This window comes from Apis laboriosa, unplaced genomic scaffold, assembly GCF_014066325.1.
Source record: "Apis laboriosa isolate Shangri-la unplaced genomic scaffold, ASM1406632v1 scaffold231_cov149, whole genome shotgun sequence".
In the NCBI taxonomy this organism is placed as follows: Eukaryota; Metazoa; Arthropoda; class Insecta; order Hymenoptera; family Apidae; genus Apis; species Apis laboriosa.
Window position 1 is genome coordinate 244,339 of NW_025222420.1, and position 16,140 is coordinate 260,478.

The following is a 16,140-nucleotide window of genomic DNA, read 5'->3' on the forward strand; positions in this document are numbered from 1 at the left end:
TTTATGTCGCGGAGATTCAAGGTAGATGCGTGTGAGCGAAGAAGGGGGTAAGCTTTGCGTTGAGTAATTGGATTTCTTTTTTTTTTTTTATTTTAATCGTTAAGGGTGATTAATTAAGTTGTATTTGCGATTGTTTCGTTCGAATGTCATTTAATGTGTTAATATCGCGGAAATTGGATGTTAAATTTGGAATGATTTGTAATTAAATTCTTTGTTGTGTTGTGACCTTTAATTTGATTCATTGGTTATTTGTATTGGAGAAACAATTGGATTTGTTATTTTTAGTTTCTTTGTATATCGAGGTTATTATATATTGTAAAGATCTTAATTTTGAAGCGGAAAAGTGGACAGATGAGGGAGAATTAATTCTGGGGGTAAATTATTCGATGATAAATTGTTACGTTTTTTAATTTGAATTTTAAAATTAGTATAAATATTATAATAAAATATTGTTAAAATATTGTTATTATATATTATAATAATTATAATCAGGATATATTTTAATTTACATATTAATTTGATTATATTATGAATAATTAAATGTATTAATTATTTTGCGCGTGATGACAAATTAAGTAAAATAAATAGCAATTATTCAAAATTGTTTGCTTATCATACAATTAGTTAAAATATCGAATTAAACAAATGATAATTAAATATAAGTACGTATATATAATGATATGATATTCGAAATAGCATTATGATAATATCAATGCAACTTCAATTTCAACTTTAATTACTTTCACATTATTAGATTATATGAATATTTTATAATAGTAAATTCATACAAGAGGTTTTAATATTTCCAAATATTTTGTTATGTTCTATAAACACAAATAAACGAAAAATTTTTTATTTGCATCGATCGTTTAAATTTTAAAATATTATAATCAAAATATAAAGAAATAAGATAACAAAATGTTTCTACCAAACAAGAATATGTTTCGAAATAATTAATTCGATATCTTAAAGTATACATAAAACTCTAGTTCAAAGTTAAACTGAAATTAAAATATAATAATAAACGGTTATACAAAAATATAAAAAGAAAATATTACTTATTAATATTAATTGTATTAAATTAAAAAATTTTTTTCCCAATTTTCATAAACATACCAAGTATCTTGTTACTTTTAAACAGGTGCATAAACAGGAAACCAAAGTTGTCCACTATTTCTCATATATATATATATATATTTTGAAGATCTTGTTTTCCCTATCATGGCTCGAAAGCGTTCCTCTGTTTCATGAACATCGTAAACAAGTTGAGAAGCTTCCGGCTGCAAACAATCCGGTTGAAAAATAGGAAAAGAGAAATGGCTGTCGTGGTAGACAGTTGACTGTTCCCGTATTTGCATAATTCGCTGTTCGAGGGAAGGACCACGTCGCGAAGAAGCGTGAACTTGCTACGATCATAACTCGCAACTCGTTTAAAGCGACACGCTCGTCGTCTAACAGAATCACGTTTACGTTGTTAAATTGAGTTTTACAAGCAATTCGAAGGATTATATCTGGTTAACCCCCCATTCCCCCTATCCTTCATTCTATTATCGTTCACAGACACCGTGGCCTTGTTGTCTGGGAAAATGCCAAACTGTTGATATTAAATTTTATCTAATAAATTATCAAAAGCCAGTATTAATTTCGTTCAAATATTGAAACAACAATTTGTTATTCAACAAATGTGTTATTTGTTTGTTGATTCAATGACTTTTCCTTTTTTTTTTTTTTTTTTTTTACTGCAGAATAAGCTCGGATAAGAAGAGGGATCATCGAAAATAATAATTCGCTACAAACAGAGTAAAGAGAAATATTTTAAACGAAGCTAAGCCGTTTCACCATTGTTCAGTACTCGTCCCATATAGTAAAGGCAAAGAGCATGGACAAATGGAGATATGTATCTCATTATTTCGAACAGAATGTGAAATTATCTTTATCCCCTCTCATTTCATACTTAAAACTCATTACTTTTTCCAACATCTAGACAATCTCTTTTGATCCTTTTGATATTTTTTTTTTTTTTTATATTAATTCCAAAAATTAATAATCGTAAAAAAGGAATATAATTTTTCGCAAAGAAAAATCGTTCCAAAAATAATTATCTCTTATCTCTTACTGTAGCCTTTAACATTTCTAAATCCCACCACTTTCCTTGTTTTCCTTTTTTTTCTTAATAACATTCGTTCCTCGACAATGAAAATCCACGGGGCAAATGATTCCCATGGATATTTTTCACCGCGACCAACCAGTTAGAAGTGTATTAAGTTAGTTGAAGGTATCCGGCAAAAAGTTAGCCGTCCACAATAGGATTAGCATCCCGTGGGAAATCATCGAGGAGGAGAGGGGGGAGGGACAAGCTTTCGCTTCAGGAAAAATTCTTTCATAAGCTTAACGAACGAAAAAAGCTTAAAAGTAATTAATTGCCTTCCGTTTCGAGACGCTGCGCCGATATAATACAACGCAATGCAATGTTGAAAACAAACGGTCAAGTTGTGCGCGCGTGCCGCGCACAAATAATTGGGAAGTTTAACTTTAAATTGCGGCGCCCACCGGCGCGAGAAACAAAAGTTTCGTAGTAGTAGCTCGTTAGCTCGTTTCGCGTTTTATCAGCCGACCAGGTTGGATATTGGTGGTAAAAAATCCAACACACTGTCTTGGTGTGGAATACCACGCACGGTCACCACCTATATATATATATATGTGTATATATATATATATATATATATATGGATAGATAACAGTGGGGGGTGGGGAGAATTGGGGGAAAAATGGTTTAAGCGGCGGTAATTCGCGGCAATCGGCCATTTTAATCGAACCGACCGTATCGTAATCATGCCGGAAACCCTTTTACAGGAGTTTCCTCCTTCGTCCCGCGAGGTGGACGATACATTCATAATTGACGCGGCTTCGTTATCGATAACAGAAATTGCGCAGAGAGGGAGGGGGAAGTATATTTTGTTGAAAGTTGGCCGGTCAGAAGTGTATTTCGAAAAGGGTATAATATAATTTCGCCAATTTCTCCAACCCATTAGGATAATTGGATCTTGACCCGTACGCATGATCGCGTGAGGGGAGGAGGAGGGGGAAACTGGCTTTTAATAACGTTATTATTTCCATCACACATAGACAACACCGACTTTATAGAGAAGTTTTTCTTCTCGTTCCTTCGAGAAATTGATTGGGCGTCGTTGTCCGTTTCCTCCTCGAACGAGCATTATTAATAAATTTTTGTTGCGAAAATTTTTAAATATTTATAAATGTATGTAGTGTATGAATGAATGTCTCGAGTGAATTATGGAATGGATATAAATATAAATACGTGTTATGCTGATTCAGTTTACGTTTACGTATATCGTTTAAAAATAGATGTTTAATGGATTGTCGAACTAATTGAAATATTATTAAAAAGTATTAGAAAACGAGGTTGAATGATACTTTTAAATAATTATATCGAAATCTCAAGCAAATACTTTATAAATAGTTTGTTATTCAATTGAGAATATACGTAATGTATACGTATTTGTCCTGTTGCGATAGTGCAATTATGCTTCTCGGATTGAATATTGTCCATCAGCTCTGTTGGTAAAGTAGTACAATGATCAATCGATCGCGTGACCATTTACCGACAACAAACTTTTATATTTTCTCGATTGTTGCACGGATAGTAGTCGAAGATTTAAAAGTCTAGTTACATTTCTCTTAATAAATTCATCATAAATTATTTATAAATTATATTAGTTTATAATTTTAACAAATTTAGTTTACCAAAATTTGTGGAAATTAATTCATTATTAGTAACAATGATAACATTAAAATCCGTCTGCTATAGAAACTATAGTTTTCAAGTATAGTATATTTCTAGTATCTAATTATGTTATTGTTATATCAAAATTGAATGAAATAAAATATGAATATCCAATCTGATTGCTTATACGTTCGATCGAATTAATCTTGTTCGATCGGCAACGAGGCAGGCAAAACAGGATAAAGCGGAGGTCGTTTAGTTAGAAAAGTGCTTTCGGATATTATTCCATCGTGGTAATCCAAGAGGATGCACGAAATCCGACGGAACTGTTCCCAGCCAGTGAACACGCGGGAACCTTTTTGAATAAGGATCGCATGGTTGAAACTCGGAGGATACTTGAAGCTCGCCAGTGTAGCGAGAAGTCGGACGGATTGGCTGTTGGAACGACGCCTGGGCGAACGACGAAAGCAGACGTTTGGATGTGGAGGATAAACGAAGAAGAGAGAGAGAGAGAGGATATAAGCAGAGGAGAAGAGAGAGGTCTCTGCTATTCCTGGAGATTCACGAACCTTGAAATGAGAAAACCGTTTGGATTTCAACCTTCCGTTCCAGCCTTATGTTTTCTCGAGCCTCTAATTAAAGAAGAAACCTAATAAGTTCGTTGCAAACAACGGGAAATATTTACACGTGGGTGAATCATTTCAAACCCATCTTTCGTATCCATATCGGATTAAAAATTGTTTTCGATCCTCGAGAACCAGTTACATATAATTTCATATTCCTGTTGCATTGTAACGAATATTTAAACCTCGTGTATACAACAATGCATCGTATATTAAAAGGACCAAGAATTTTCTCGATGCGTCGTCGCGAGAAGGATTCTACCACCACCTTTTTATTCTCACATATTCTCCCTGCTCGTCGAAGTATACATACATATATATATATATATATATATATATATATATATATATATAGATGGCGTGAACGATGCCAGCTATTGGGCACGGAAGAATGCAAGTGGAAAATACTCGATGGATAGCCAGTGTAACTGGCTGAACGGGAGCTCGAAAGGCCGAAAAGAAGAAAGGCGAGGAGGTGTTTTCTTTTGGGTTTACGTGACACCACGCGTTCGCCCCGATATAACCGAGCAGATCGAAGCGGAAAGTTGCTCCTATCCTGCGGTATGCTCGGCCGCCCCCCGGGAATGTGGGCTTCTTCCGTCTTCGCAACAGACTATCCATCTCTCTCTCTCTCCCTCCCTCCCCCTTCCGCTCGCTTTATTTTCCTCTTCCAGCCGTCTTTCATATACCACAGAGACTCTTCCTTTTTCCTCCATCGATCCAGCCGTCCCTTTCCTTTTCTCTCGCCTTTCTCCCCCTCCCACACAGCCTCTTGGCCTGTGCTCTCCAGTCACAGGCGACACCCGACCTAACCCCACCCGAACGAACGTGAACACCAAGCCAACCCTAGTCAGTCGTCCACTCGACCCCCTTACCTTACCTACCGTTCCACACTAGTCGAATCTTACAACGCTATCCTTGCTGGTTACACGGATGTGTATATACATACACTTTGTTCTTCTTTGTCTGCCTTCGAAAATTGGATTAAGTATTTCGTATATAAATGGGATCGGTTGGTAATAATTCGATTCGAGGGTAGGAAGGGTGGCTGAATCAGCATGTTATGGAGATATTCGAGTGGGTGGGGCGAGTGTGATCGAGCGTAGGAAATATCTTGAGCGGTTATATCGTTGGTTTTTTATTGGAATAAAATGTAGATTATTCTTTGGTCTTCTTCCTCTCCGGTGACTCCTTTCCCTCGATAATAATGGAAGGGAAATATTATGATTATCGATGATGAGTTATCCTTGTTATCTTTAGCTTTGTTATCTTACGAGCTTCTAAGTTTTCGAATGCTTATGCGAATGTGTTTTATAAAGAAAGCAGGGGAGGGGTGATACTTGAGAGGAACATTCGGGACTGTTCGAAATATCTTTTGTTTTCGTAAAAAATTTTGAATTCTGTTCATCGGATCGAAACGACGAAAATTCGAAAATTCGATGATGAGATTTTGAAAAAACTATTATCGAACAACTTAACAAATTTATGGTATTCGGCTCAATCGGTTAACAAGATGTAATTGTAAATACTTTTGCGTATATACATGCTCGGCATTCGATTTTACGATCGCTTCTCTGATATACTGATTTATTATTGTTCATTCGTACAGTTTGGAAATTTTATGATACGATGAACGGGAAATCCAATTTTCCAACATTCATTTGAGGAGTTGTATATTGTATATTTCGAGGCCGGTTGCAAAATGATGCGACAGCGAGGACGTAGTAATTCAATCTAGCCATGATTGGATCGAATTTACTGTCAGACGAAATTACAGTTTACAGTCACTTCGTAAACAATGGGGGGTAAAATTAAATCGATCATTGAATTTTATCCAGGGAGGGGAGGAAAGCAAACAATGTAAATTACACAGCTTTTTATTACTTGTTTTTCTTTCCTTCTTTCGAGCAAGATGATTCGTTCATTAGCTTATTCCATTCACCATTCTTAAGTTTCTACATCGAATTGTCTCTTCTTAAACTATCATTGTAAAATATTAATTTCAATTCTTATCCATTGATTTTCCATAAAACACATCGAATTAATTTCCAAACTACATACTTGATTCAAAGCAAACGTTATTATTATATATTATTCTTACCTCGTCAAACAATATTATCTCTTTTAAACGATCTGTCACTCAAAAATCTAAAACCTTACCTTAAAATCATTTCCAATCATTCGTAAATCGTACGAAAGTATCAAAAATACAAAATAATACGAATTATTATAAAGATTTTACAGCATCGTTTCAACGATCTACCAAAAGTGCAATACAAACAAAAACAAAAAAGCACGGATCGAAACGAAGAATGAAGATCACAGCGACAACTAAATAATAATAATAATAATAATAATAATAATAATAATAAATAATAATAATAATAATAAATAAATAATGCTCGTCTTCTTAACGAGAAACTCGTCTTTTTTAATAAACCGTTTCCTACTCGAATCCGTTCATTGCATACTCGATTATTCCCCTATTCCCTCCCCTCCCTCTCTCCCTCCTCTCCTTTTGATTTTATTCTCAGCCGGGAAAATGGATTGCACCGAAGGAAAGAGTAATGGAGGAGAGTCCTATGTCATTACTGTCTACTTTAATCCGTGAAACGTTGCCGTCCTTTCATCGGAGGGGAGTGGAAGAAGGAGGAGGAGGGGATCGGTCGTTGAAAAATAATTTCAAGATGGGGCAGGAAGCCTGGACGTCGAGGTAACGAACGTGAGCATCGAAATCGAGGGGGGAGGGGGGTGGGATCGATAACCTGGGAGTGGTTAATGTCGGATAATTCGACAGATTGGCCGGAATTTGCCTGGATCCGGCCTCGAGACATCCCGATCTCGACCGTTTTCCACTTTTGACAAATGGAAGTTGATATCTTATAGGTGGCTTCCTTATAGGGGATAGATAATGCGTACACTGATGACTGATGATCCATCGCGCTTACACTCCCTCGAGATATTAGTCTTCTTCTAATAGAAACTGCCCTCCAATTTTTTGCCCGATTTTTATATATATCGTGTTGTTTCGTTCCTTGGGGATCGATCGTGTTTGACGAACGTTTGACGAATGAAACGAGCATTCGTGATCGAATTACGAAATGTGTGTTTTTTTTTTTATAACGTTTGGAAGATGATGCAAGGCAAGGGAAATAGGTTTTTACAGTTTTCTGGTATTCTGATAAATCTGGAAATTTTTAAGAAGAAATTAAGTATTCGATAATTCTTATTTAATATGTTTCGACGATTTATATTGGTTTGTGTAAAATGTTTGTGCAATTATATTTTCTTTTTTTTATAATTACTCTTCCTCTGGAGTTGTCCTCTCCTCCGGAGTTTTCATTAACGCGAACAAAAATTCAACATGTTTGTTTGTCCAATGTATATTTAAACGGTGTCGAGAGAGGTGTTATATTTCCAAATGTGGAAAAACAACAAAGTCTCGAAACGCTTTTGTTTTCGAAACTTTTATTTTCACAGTTTCCAAGTGCTTGCTTCATTGTTAATTATCGTAAACAAGGAAGAAACACTCCGTTTTATCAAACGTACATCCCTTAACCATTGCTCGAAACACTATATAATATTCACATTCGAAAAACGAATACCAAACACAATTTAGAAAAAAATAAATTAAAACTTTCTCAAATCACAATTTAATCACAAATTTCTAAATTTCCATATTCTGTTTCATTACCGTCTTATCTGAAACTATCATCAAATATCTAAAAATCTGTCAAAGACGACAGAGAGTTTCTTTTTATCTTCTCTCTTATCGCAAAATTCTCCTTCTTAAAACGCGCATCTCTAAAACTGTCCATTTGTACATATATATATATATATATATACACACATGTGAACACACGAGAAACGATATCGCCCTCGATATTCCCTATCTAGAAACGTTTCTCGCGGTATACGGGGAAACGAATAGAGAAATCTCGGTTCACGGGTCGATATCGCGAGACCATGTTCTGTCACCAGTAGCCATCGCCTGGCACTTCCTGCCGCGTTACCGTAGCCGTAAACTACGAACACTGCACGCCATTATCTCGATCCAGTTCATTAACATAGCCAACCCGTCGAATGGACTCGCCGAATCGTTCCCAACCGAGTTGGGGGCTCTTGTTTAATGCACGATAAGTCGCGCCCGCCAGCCCTCCGATCTGAATGCCTCCACGCGATAATCCTCCACTTTATTCGGTCTAAGATAACAGGCGATCCTATTTTCAAAGAAGGAAATAACGTATGCGTCGCCACAGGAAACGTTACAATGCTCCTCGTTCAATGTTGTCCAGATTAGAGGATATTATATTATCGAGGAGGGCAAATAAGTTGGAGTATTATAATATATACGTAATATAAAGTTTCGAACTCAATGCATATAAGGCGAATAATTAATGGAATATCTTCAAGTGCAATGTTGATAAAATAAATTTTGGATTATATATTATGTATCAAGTAGCTTTTAAAGAGTAGTTTGTTGTAATTCTCTCTTTAAAAAAAGAAAATCGGCAAAGAGTTTAAAATCAGTTTCAGCCTTCTAAATTTAATTCGAATTCCTGAATATTTCTAATATTTCTAAGGTAAGGGAATATAAGGTCTCTCGTTTGACCACAGACTTCATCTTGACACCGGATGCTTCGTTAAACGAAGCCGGCAGTGTCTGAAAGGGGTTAGGTATCAAAGGATAAGGCAGGTCCATTAGCATTCCTTGATTTTTCACGTCAAGCAAAGGTGACTTTGCCAAGGTATCCAGCTCATAAATTGTTCTCTCAGGGTCACGATTCCCACGCTGATTGAACGTAACTGCGTCTAACGGATGCTGGAAATCCGTGATCTTGGATACTTACGTGCTGGTTCACTTTTCGTTCCTTTCTCGCGATATAACTTTTATTATTGTTTGGACAACGACGAATATTCGTTGTTGACTGGTCGTTTATTTTTTCAAAAACACGGTGGAAGCGCTCGAACTATGACTTTAATTGGCGCCCTCCACGATCGACGGCCATTCCATTCCGTCGACACGACGGAAGGTGGTTCGTTGCTTGATCAATGTGTAATGCAAAAGCATCGATCTAACGTACACATACACACTCGTCGGCGAACGCCCAATGTAATTTGCTTTGCTTAGGTAGGCGCAAATTCCAATTTCAAGTCACATAATTGAGGGCATACTTGTTGGTTCAAAGCATTCGCGGCTAATATAATGATTGTTCATTGATGAAGCAGTGTCCATTGTCGTTGAAATAACGCTTGATTTGTAATGTTCGACGAGCGTGAAATTTTGAATGCGCATGCGTGCAATTTGGCAATCACCTGTTACCTGTCATCTTCTGCCCGACGTAAACTCTCTCGACAATTTTCTTTCTCAATTTTAATACAATCTTCTATCTTAACTTAACCTTGGACATAGAGAGATATCTTACTAGGAAGATTTAAGAATTAAAAATTTTAAACGTCGAGATATGCAATTTGTTATTAATAATAAACGTGACTGTATTGTATATTAATGATTCAAAAATATTATATAAATAATATCGTTCGAGAAGCATGGCCAATAAGGGCAAAAATATTCACTCAATCCGAGTAACGTCTCGTCTGAGAATCGGCATTTTCGAATCGATGAACTTTGCATCCCGTTCGAAAATTCAGCACGTTTACGGACGGGGCACGGTTATATTTAGCATAATAATACGTTGATTGATACGTACGTGAGTCAAACTACTGTCGTTAGGGATGCACGATTCGTTTCACAGGCCTCGTCTGAATGGCCGCTTATCCTCGATGTAACGTTTCCAGTGATTCCAAATGGTTTGTAACTGTCTCCCCTCAACACCAATTTACCAGGAGACCTACTTACGCTGCTACCAGCAGATTAACCTGGTCATTGCCAACGCGTAAGATCGGCCCATTTATTTCTTATAACTACATTAGATCTACGAGAAGATTTCTACGAGAAATTGTTGTCATTAAATAGCATTTCTATCCGTGATTATTTACCCTCTTTGTCAACATTTGAAAATAAATATTAGTTTTTTGTAAAAGAAATGATGTTTTAAATAAAGCAATGGGTTTTGTAAATACTTTTACGATATGTTTTTTTCTTCAACTTATAACTTTATTTTTATCTTGTTAGTTCTCTTATTAGTCTTATCGTTTATTACATGTGATGTAGGAAAAAAAAAAAAGAAAAGGAAAAGGAGTTCCAGTTTCCAGGATTGTCAATGCGAAATGGATAAATGAAAGAAACTTGCTTCCTTATAAAATGAGTTTATTTTCTCTGTACCATATATGCTATGTACATCGTGTGTATTGTACGGTACTGACATATACGAAGTTTATTGCCAAAGTGTGACGTCTTGATATCTTGTGTATGTATATATTTATATATATATATATATATAAAAAAAAAGGGAAAAAGATGAATAAAAAAAAAAAAATTATATTCGCAGAGTTATTCGGACGCGCGTACGCAAATTCGAATTCTTTTCTCTCTTGGACGGATACGGGAAATTATTCGTCTCGACATTATTACGATTCTTTTGTCGTATACAAGTGTGCGCTCGTTGGCACCGCGTCCGAATAAAGGAGGGACATTGTTAAAAAAAAAAAAAAACTAGATCGTATTGCCAGATACGCATAAGGCGGGAAGGAGAAAGGATAGAAGAAATTAAAAAAAAAAAAAAAGAAAAAAGAAGAAGAAGAAAGAGAACGAAGAAAAGATAATAATTATAATAATAATAATAATAATAATAATAATAATAATAATAATAATAATAATAAAAAAATGATAAACGTGACAAGATACGAGTATTCTTGAAGAGCGTTATACGTTAAACGTAAAAAATAAATAAGCCATCATGATTGGTGCGCGTTGTTATTTAAAAAAAAAAGAAAAAAAAAAAAAAAAGAAAAAAAAAAGAGTGAGAATTATCGCTCGATTTAGCCGGGTAAGCTCTGTACGTGACCGCGTTAATCGAAATTAATCTCAGTCGGTCAGCGGGGAAAGAGGACGAAAATTGTTGAGTGGGAAGGGAAGGAGAAAAGAGGAGGGATGGAAGTTGCGGAGAAACAACATGCACGCTTGTCAGGGTACAGAACAGACTCGAGCTTTTTCAAGCTTACGACGACGGGATAGGCGCGCACCTCAGGCTCGAGGACAAGCACCGACGTCTCTGCACACTTGTAAACACTCGCCGATAAGAAGAAGGCAGGAGGATATTATAAGGCTCATTAAGAAGGACAAGGGACGAAGGAAGAAAGGGGGGAGGAGGGAAAAAAGAAAAGAGAAGGGAAGAAAAGAAAAAGGAGGAAAAGGAGGAGGAGGAAAAACAAACTTCTTAACTCACGAAAGCGCCGAGTCCAAGGCGTCAGTGTTTACGCGCAAGTGATTCTCTTGGCGCCATTTTATCGAGAGAGGGGTCGTCCTCGAGCCTAATATTATTCGTTTCACAGCGGCTTCTGCACCTTGCTCGCAAGCAGGCCGCGTGTTAATCTTAATCTTAATTACGTAAATAATCAAAATGACGATACATATGTGTTTGTCATATTATCTGCACGATTTTTACTTCCATCGTATACGCGTATATAATAAAGTAAAAAAAAAAAAAAATAAAAAAAAAAAAACATGGACGATATTACTCGTTCAAGGGAGCTTAAATCGACACATTACATTGTTCAGTGTGGAAACAATTTCCATTGACTTGGATCAAACTTGGATTCGACCGAGTAATTCGACAAGAAAAAAAAAAAAAAAAAAAAGAAAAGAAAAAAACCAAAGGGAAAAAATTATCGGTAAAAATAATTCGGTTCGATCAAGTCGATGAAAAGTGCTCGATCGTCGTTCTATCATTATAGAGTTACAATGAATAAAAAAAAAAAAAAAGAAAATAATGCTGTTTCTTCTACAAGATGGCGCGAGAAAATCTCGAACCCCCTCGCCTTAGTCCACGAAAAACACGATGACCGTACCGCAACTGCGACCATCACGAATTGCAATTGTCTCGAATCCTTTTTCCGCCGTCAGGCGAGAGAGAACGAAATTCTTCATGCACCATCTCGTATGCTCTCGTACATATATATATATATGTGTATATGTATGTGTGTGTGTGTTAGGATGATACCTCTAAAAACATCGCGAGCGGCGAGTCACGCACGCACGGCGTGCGCATGCGCGTTCGCGTCCCGCAATTCCTATCCTCCGTTCGTACGGAGTCAAGTCCGTAATTCGAACGGAGTTTGAATGAAAAAAAAAAAAAAAAAATTGGCTCTACCCTCTCACCACAAGCAAAATTGGATATACTACGTCAGCGTTTAGCGAAAAAAAAAAAAATCCTTAGCGTAAGTGTAAAATGAAAAAAAAAAAGAGAGAGAGAGAGATAATAAGTCGCGTCGCTTACTGATAAACGCGTGTTCAGGCACCGTGATTGGCGATCTTATCGTCGTTGTTCAAATGTATATATTGTTATTATTGATTATTCCTTTTTTTTTTTTTTTTTTTTTAGGTAGTAAAATAGTATAGTGTATGTATATATATATATATATATAGGCGGCGAAGCGGGAGGAGAGGAGCTCGCGTTCTCCGACAATAGGCTCCGGTTAACGTGCTCTAATGGTTTTGGAGGGGGGGAACTACGTCACACACGTAGCATCCTATAGTTTTCAATCAATGCCATTCGGCTCAAAAGAGAAATCCCATTTAGCCTCGCGTTCCCATTGTACGAAGTGAGAGAAAGCCTAGCAATCTCCACGGCAATTAGTACCAATAATTAAAGCTCGCGTCCTTTCAACGCGGGGGGGTTCAGCTCGATATCTTCTCGGCTGGTGACATTTTTTTCACCGGTTTCATTGTCGCTCTTTCTTCCCTTTTTCCTCTTTTTCCTTTTTCGCGCGGCTTGTCAGTAACTCGAGTTGTGTCAGTCGTCGAATTACCGATGGAGAACAGAGGGGGCGACGCGTTGTCCTTTCCCGTTATAGAAAATTATACCCGCAGAATCAAGCGACGATTGAAAGAGTCATCGGCTCTATTGTTGAAAACGTGCGCGAGCAACCAGACGATTCGCGTGAATCTGATTCTATTTATTTAGAGGGAAGTGCAAGATTCGATTTCAAGTACTTTTTGATAATAAAATTTGAAAGGGAAAATAACAAAATCGATGGCTTTGTCATCAAAAAAAAAAAAAAAAAAAAAAAAAGAATGGTATATCGTGAAAGAGAGAGAGAGAGAGAGACAAACGGGATAGTCTGCGGCGTGTTTGCCGACGATAGACAAATGTCGAACAGAGGGGAGATCCCCAGAAGTTTAACTGAAACGCAAACGTCCCCATGCTAATCGAGGACTCACACTTTGCCCCGCCTTTATCTTCCTCATTCGCTCGCCCCTCGCCATTTGTCTTGGCGAGCGTATTCAAATTTTCAAGTTTCTCAATTAACCCTCCTCCTCGAATCGATGGAGTCCCGCAGGAACGCGACCCTAACCGATTTAAATTTATCCAACCCTTTCGGTATCGCTCACCCTTTCCTCGACATGGATCTATCTGTCTATTGTTCGGTCGCAGTTTCACTTTGGCTCGCGTGAAATTTCGCGTAAAAATTGCTTAATTTTGCCAAATAAGACTTGTTATTTCAAACAGCAATAATTAAATTCGAACGTTATATCTCTTCGTCCTCTCTGCATTGCGTCGACGACGTTCGCGCGTTGGATCTATGTTTCGAAGTTAAGATCCAGTTATAACTTTCCGGATATACGTTTGAATCTCGAACTATGAAAATTTCGAAGTACGCAATCTCCAAACGTTTCATCCTCGACCGTGATGAACAATTGTCGAATTTTCGTAATTTGGAAATTTTAGATTATTTCATTGTACCAAAAGATTTCGTGTATATTTTTCACCAATCAATATTTTCAAAATGATTCTGAGTTATTTGTAAAATACTTGAGAAACTTTTTCAATTATTCTTAACATCCGATCGACGAGGCGATACTAGCGCCATGCGACTATTAACTACATATCTATCGGTACCCAATGTATTTATGCATTTCCAAAGAACTTTTGAAACAACTTTTGAAAATCGAATAATTTTCCATAAATAATTTTCAAAACGTCGACTTTTCCTTAAACGTACTTCATACTGCAACAACCTTGATAATATTAATCAACAATATATATATATATATATATATTTTTCTATCACACGTTGCTTCAAACCATCGTTGCTCGAGTTCATTCACCCTCCCCCCTCTCTCTCTCATCACGATATTAATAATCCCTGTTTACACGCGTCTACTTCTATCCACGACTTCAAAGACTTTATCCCGTTGATTAGCCACGACTCTAGCAGCAACCAGAGCGAGTCGTCTCAGATTGATAAGCTCACGTGTCGCGATGTAAATTAACCTAACGCCACCACCGAGGGCCGAGGAAATCTGGCTGGAAGGGGGAGGGAGAGGAGAAGGGGATGTTAGGATATACGAACCCTAGGTATCTAACCTTGACGCGATCCCAGCGCCCTTCTCGTTTCCCTTCTTCTCCCCCATCCCTCCGAATTCTCGTCTAAACCCCCTCCTTCCCCCAGCGCGAAGCTTAGCTTAACCCCGAGACGCCGCAAGAGGCAATTAACCTTCCGCCAACCCCTTGACGCCCATTGCAACCCCCGCATCTCCCTTATCCCTCCCACTGTTCCCAGTCGTTCCACTCCACTCCACTCCACCCTCCCTCCCTCCCTCCTGTTGATATCCCCGCTCGGAGCATCTGCATAATCATGCTCGATTCCCAATGCTAATTAGAGTCCGTATCCGACTCTAGCACGTCGACCTCCATCACGCGGTCCGGAACCACGCCTCGTCCCGCTTCCGCTTATTTCCCCCCTTTTATCCCTCCTGTCTCGCACGATCTCGCACGGGGGAGTCGAATGGTTCAGGGAGGGGGGAGGGAGAGGGCGTCGCAAGAAAAATAGAGATTTAAGCGACGAGAGTTTAGTTTATGAGCGAAGGGATAAATTGACGATCGAGGGATAATCGATCGAGAGCCTGGCCTCCTTTTGATCGTGAGATCGGATAAGGGTTCCTTTGTTTTGATTCGGATGACTCTTCGGATTTTGAGTCAATTGATTTGCAACAAGTTTGTTACGAATATAATCGTAATGGTGGTCTTCTTTTGGTTGTAAAAATCGATTTTGAGTCAATTGGTTTGCAACAAGTTTGTTGCGAAATAGAAATATAATCGGGGTGATGGTGGTGTTCTTCTGGTGGTAAAAATCGCGAGCTTTGATCTTGATATGCGTTTCAGTCCCGCGCGTTAGATTCGATTAATTGATGTAGGTTCAGTAGAAGAAGTAGGGAAATTGCAAGAAAGGTGTTGGCGAACGATGCATCATCCGATGTTTCGCCCGAATCCGGGGAGAAGAAATAACCGCGAAAGGGTTGGCTTTTTTCTCTTTTCTCAGCGTTCGTTAATTGAAATTGCAGGTGTTATCGAAAGATTTCCCCCTTCTTTTTTCAACAAATATCCCGACGAGCCATCGAATCAATTAAACCAATTCATTAACCAGGAGCCATTCGCCTCCTCGCGCTGGTGGAGGATCGTTTACCCCCCCCTCCTATAAACGAAGAGAAAAAGATGCACGCGGATGATTCTTACAAAAAAGACGAAGGGAGAAGATTAATATCTTTATAATAATGTCGTGCGAAAAAATCCCTCAATTCTTTCCTCGATCGATTGAATTCCTCCGAGGCCACTCAACTTCCTATACTTTTACATGTATAACTCGAAA

The 16,140-nt window shown here is 37.7% G+C and overlaps 1 protein-coding gene across 2 annotated transcripts in view; it reads left to right on the top strand.

Moving 5' to 3' along the window:
- LOC122713166 (autophagy-related protein 16-1) overlaps positions 1-16,140 on the top strand; it is a 552,150-nt gene that overhangs the window by 241,472 nt on the left and 294,538 nt on the right. The gene's annotated exons all lie outside the window — the stretch shown is intronic.